The sequence below is a fragment of the Aptenodytes forsteri genome, unplaced genomic scaffold (assembly GCF_000699145.1).
Source record: "Aptenodytes forsteri isolate BGI_AS27 unplaced genomic scaffold, ASM69914v1 Scaffold353, whole genome shotgun sequence".
NCBI lineage: Eukaryota > Metazoa > Chordata > Aves > Sphenisciformes > Spheniscidae > Aptenodytes > Aptenodytes forsteri.
The window spans coordinates 770,846-776,086 of NW_008794953.1; the positions used below are offsets into that span (position 1 = coordinate 770,846).

General features: G+C 40.9%; 1 protein-coding gene across 6 annotated transcripts in view; it reads left to right on the forward strand.

The window, feature by feature from the left end:
- Positions 1-5,241, forward strand: part of ZMIZ1 (zinc finger MIZ-type containing 1) — a 318,248-nt gene that overhangs the window by 49,843 nt on the left and 263,164 nt on the right. The window contains exon 1 of one of the 6 annotated variants that reach the window (XM_009275433.2): positions 2,259-2,326. The exons of the other annotated variants lie outside the window; for them this stretch is intronic. The gene's annotated coding sequence lies outside the window, so the exon portion shown is untranslated. Of the gene's footprint in view, positions 1-2,258; positions 2,327-5,241 lie in introns of those variants that run through there. 6 annotated transcript variants of the gene reach the window in all.

Genomic DNA, 5,241 nt, shown 5'->3' on the forward strand with positions numbered 1-5,241 from the left:
CCCCCCTGGCCAGCTTTCCCCAGTTTATGTACTGAGCATGACGGCACATGGTATGGAATGTCCCTTTGGCCAGTTTGGCTGTGCCCCCTCCCAGCTTCTTGTGCACCTCCAGCCTTCTCAGTCGGTAGAGCATGGAAAACTAAAAAGTCCTTGGCTAGTGTAAGCATTACCTAGCAACAACTAAAACATGGGTGTGTTATCAACTTTGTTCTCATCCTAAATCCAAAACACAGCACTGTACCAGCTACTAGGAAGGAAATTAACTCTATCCCAGCCGAAACCAGGACAGAAGAATAGTGCATATATTTACTTATTTCAAAAGTAACACCGTTAATAACAGCTTACAATTTTAACAAAGCATGGGGCTCATAAAAGGATGTAAGTCAAACATACTTGGTGTATAGATTTAATACTTCTCCTCATATGGATACTCTGAAAATCTTTCACTTTGTTCAAAATGAAGGAAACTAGAGTTAAGTTTGTCTGTCCCTGACCATCTGTCTTGTCTTCTGCAGGAACGTATGTCCTGCTTTATTTACGTCCCAGCTTCTAGCATCAGCATAACTTTTTGTGGTTCAACTATTTTCTCAATAAAGACAAGAAATAGAGGAAGGGGGTTTTTTTGGATGAGATGAGATAGAGCATGCCAATGAGTTCTAGGAGAAGCCTTACCAGGAGAGCAGTTGATGTGGTCAGCACAAAGACAATTGCTGTTGCTGGTCTCCGAGCTTCAGCTGTCTGTAGCACCATGCGTGAATTGTTGACACAATAGCAGCTCCTACATCTGTTGTCACACTGCCTTCAGGCTTCCTATTTAATTGATGCTAAAGGTGTCTATTTTGCTGTCCAGAAATATTTGATTATGATTTAATCTAGGAAATAAATACTCAGTAATGATATTTCTTGATGACGTAGTCAACCGATAATAGGTGCTTTGAACCATGACTTCCTTAATTCAGTATTTGGATTTTTTCACGGAGTAGCAGTATTGGTGAACTGAACCAAAGCTGTGAATAGCACGTGTTGTATTTGCGAAGTCAACTACAGGGGAAAGATGGTTTTGAAGGAATTCAAAATTTGTGAAACTAGCTAGGCTGATGTCTTTTGGTGTTGCTGCCCTTACTTCTGAAACAGCGATGCCAGCAGCAGGCTATAAATGCAAACTTCCCTTGCACAGTCCTGGGCTGGTCAGAGATTGGTGAGAGGGGGTGAAGGTAGCAGTGTGGGAAGAAGTCTCTGAAAAGGAGATGCAAAAGTCGGCTTTTAGTGCATCTTTTGCAGGTGTGTGTGTTTGTGTACATGTGTCTTGGCTAGTGAGTCACCAGTAGCCTCAGCGGAAGGGGCCAGTGGCCAGACTCCTTGTGCTCTGCTTATAACACTACATGTTGCTGTCCTCCTCCTCCTTCATCTGCAAACAAGCAGCAGGGTAGCCATGCCTCAGTTGCAGGAAGGATAAGTAGAAACCTCCACAGCCGCTCTGTGTAAGGGAAGGAATGGACTAAAACCACTTTGTTTAAGCAATTTGCGGAAGAGCCCTTTCTATGGAAATGGTTGTTTTCACATTTTTGTCTTGGAAACCCTTGAAGCTTCTTGCAGGGTTTGGGTTTCTGTCTTGCTACTTGCTGTGCACGCAGGCACAGCTAGAGTTAGTCTTAGCGCTAATCAGCTGTGATTCATTGTGCCTTTACCCCACAATGTCTAATACTGAATAGTTTTGAAACCTCTGATATGTCTTCCTTTGTCGGTTTGTTTCCACAACTCGCCTCCTCCCATTAATTTCCAGGGCTGTAGGGATCTTTGTTTTTATGCTGCTGATGCCGGCCCCAAACACACACACACACGCAGCCAGTTATGTCTCTGCCTGCCAGGCTTCAGGAGCAAATTCTTTCTGCACAAGCACGCAGCTCGCTGGGTCTTCTCCCCGCTCCCGTCTGGATTACGGTTTCATGAAGGTCTCGTACATATATGATATTTTAACTTAAATGGGCTATAATAAATTTCATCTGAATAAGTACTGCCTTTTATGAGTCACAAATTTAGCCTCTTCCTGTCCCCACTAATACGCTTCCCCCCTTAACATTTCAGTTATATACTGATAAACTCCTCGACATTTAAATACTACCGCAGCAGGCTTGAGGTGGAGAAGTGGGTCATGCAGAGCTGTCAAGAGAACTGTGACTTTTATAACTGGGTGAATAGGAAGCTCCCGGCTACTCAGATTTCTGCGAGGATGACTGCCATCACTGAAAGGAGAGAAATAAAGCGTGCTTTCATTTTAAAAGCACTTTGCACACATGAGTTAACCTTTTCAGTGCTCTGGTGTGGGGTGGGTAAATGTTGTTGCTCCAGGTGGGGAAACTGAGGCGGGAGGCTTGTGTGTCCCGTTCTCCTGCGTGGCTGCGGCTGGGTGCCGACTCGCAGGCTTTGCTGTGCCTGGCTGCCCTGCTTGGGCTCGCAGCATAGCTGGCTTTGCCTGGTGCGATACAAGAAGTTTGGCCCTTTCGCTGCTATACTGCTGGGTCTGAGATCTTGTTAGCATAAAACTTCCTGTGTTGTTACGTGGCAGCTGAAGCTGGAAAATGTTAGGTTGTGTATTGGCTGTCTGAAGTTACCCATGCAGGTCTGGGTTGGTTTTTTTGCTGCACCCCACCCCCCCCAGTTTTTGGCCCCAAATAGTTCTGCTTGCTGAAAAAAGTAACTGATGAATTTGGTTTACAGTCCTCCAATGAGAAGTCAGAATTTTTTTCACTAAAAAAAGCAAATACTTTCATGGTCTAAAAGAGAACAAAGGTGCTGTATTTTCTAACTGTCTTTCTTAGTTCATCTTAGGAGGCTTCTAATTACCTATAGTATGCATATAGTTATATCTGTAACAAGCTTATCAAATCTGTCATGTGCTATATAACCCTAGAATGACCCTACTGCACTATGGCTCAGAGATCCCTGCAGTACTGAATGATTGTTAGTGGGAGTGGAGAGGTGATTTTAGAGGACTGCCGTTGTAATCTTTTGGGGCCTTAAAACGTGTTGAAGTATTTTATGTTTATGCACTTTGATACTAGATTGTTTGGAGATTGTCCTCTGATTTTTCTGTCAGGTGTCTTCATGGTTTGTGCAGATTCAGCTTTATTTCTTTAAAAAGAAAATTTTCATAGGTCATTCTTCCCTTTTGAAATAATGTTATTTAAAAAGCACATATGATCATTACAAGACTTTCTTGCTTAATTTTGCGTGCTAAAGGAAAGCTATAAAGGTCATTTGGTGAGCAATTTTATCTGCTATTTTCTCCTATTAGTTGAAACTACATGATGTTAATAAGTATTTACATAATCTCTAAAAAGTGGTAGGCAAATTGTGCACGTGGAAACATGAAAAATAGCGTAAACAGGCGAGTTGATTTATCCCAAGATGTGTGTTTTGACTGTAAAGCTGTGTAACAGAAGGTTGGCAAAAGGCGGGATTCCTCTGCGTTTCTTCTGACTTAAGGAGTTGGTGAATTGTGAGTCCTATTCTAGAAAATGGATTTTTGTTTTTCTGAGTGAATCTATAAAACCCCTTGAAATTGCTGTCTTTTGGCTGTTAGCCAGGTAGTTTAGTAAACAAGCTGGATTGATTATCTAAACCAGTTATTTTTTATGTTAATGTTGGATTTGGGATATATAGTGTGTCACATAACTCACCTTCATGTCTTCTAAGTTCAGTCGTGTAAGGTACATTTATCCTGTATCAGCTTCCAAAGCTGAAGAAAACCGTATTTTCTTGACATACAGGTAGAGCAGACTTAGTTAACACTAATGAATCCTGCTGACATCTTCAAGCGGAAAATAAGCCCAAGTGTGGTGCCTTCCATGAAACCTTAATGCGTCCTTCAGCAGAGGTCCTAAAAATAAGCAACCAACAAGCAAGCATCATGTTTTGGTTTTTTTTTTTTTTTACAGATGCATGAGATGAGCGGGTATTGAACTGTTTGTTCATTGCTGAGGAGGGAGATGTGCTGCTCCAGCCGGTGCCTGACCAGAGGAAGGCCTGGTTGGAACAGCTGGCTGCTCAGATTGACAGCAAATAGCTTATTTTTTGAGGTGAAACCTCTCCTCCTTTTGCCTCCCACCCAAGTCTAAAATGGTTAGAGAGGTTTCCTTTTAGGATGATGAAAAATAGGATTGCTGCCTCTTGTTAAAGCAGAGAGTTAAAAAAGTGAACATTGCCAAAGGGTGGGAAAGTTCACAGCAGCATAAAGATGGTGTGGGGGGAGAAAAGTTTATCTAGTTAGCCACTGTATTGATGTTTCTGTCTGTGGACCTGGCGAAAACATCAATCTGTGATTTAAAATGGCTTTGTGAATGTTTCCTGCTAATGAGAAGCAACTTCAGTGCAGGGTTGTAAGCTATATAACTCCCATTTTGATGGGCAATGTACATTGAAAAGGGACTGAGCAATAGTAATGGGTCTGAAAATCATAGTGGGGTCAGTTCCCCAACCTGGCTCTTGGCCTTGCGATGATAATTTTATTTAAAACCTTGCCTTCTGGAGTCAGATGATTGTTTAAACCAAACTGATAAGATTGTTTTCTATTCCTAAAGTTCCTAGCAATGCTAAATCCATAAGAGAGATGGAAAATGTAATTCAAGTATATCAGAAGAGTTTAAAGAACAAATAATATCATTTCATGATTGTCTTGGAAGTTTGGATGGTTGGTTGATTATTATTGATCATTTGTGGTTTTATACACACAAATAGGTAGTTATGTTTGCTTGATTTTAACTTTGAGACCTTAAAAATAATAGAAAGTGACTATTGAAACTTTTCCTACCTTCCGTGGTATTTGAGAATAACATACGTAGCCTAGTAACAAATTGGAAAAGTATATCGTGCTGCCTCCTTGCTGTATTATTTACTGTATATACATCATGTCATTTGTATGTTGCTGTCCTCTGTTTTTCACATATTATGCATTTCATTTGTAAGTAACTCTCTTCTGACAGCAGCTAGCATGGTATTTTCTGGATGCTACAGAAAACAAATAATAATTGTAATTATTTTCAGAATTAATTAAATTGTGGGGAGTTTCTTTCCTTCCACTTGGAGAACCGTAGCAAAAGTTTTAGTTTTATTTGGGCTTCTTTTTAATTAGTATCTCTTATGGGTTGGTTTAAAAACCAACCAATCCCAAAACAACAACAAAAAAACTCCACCCACACCCATCGCTTCCCCCCCCCCCAAAAAAAAAAAAAGGGAAAAAAA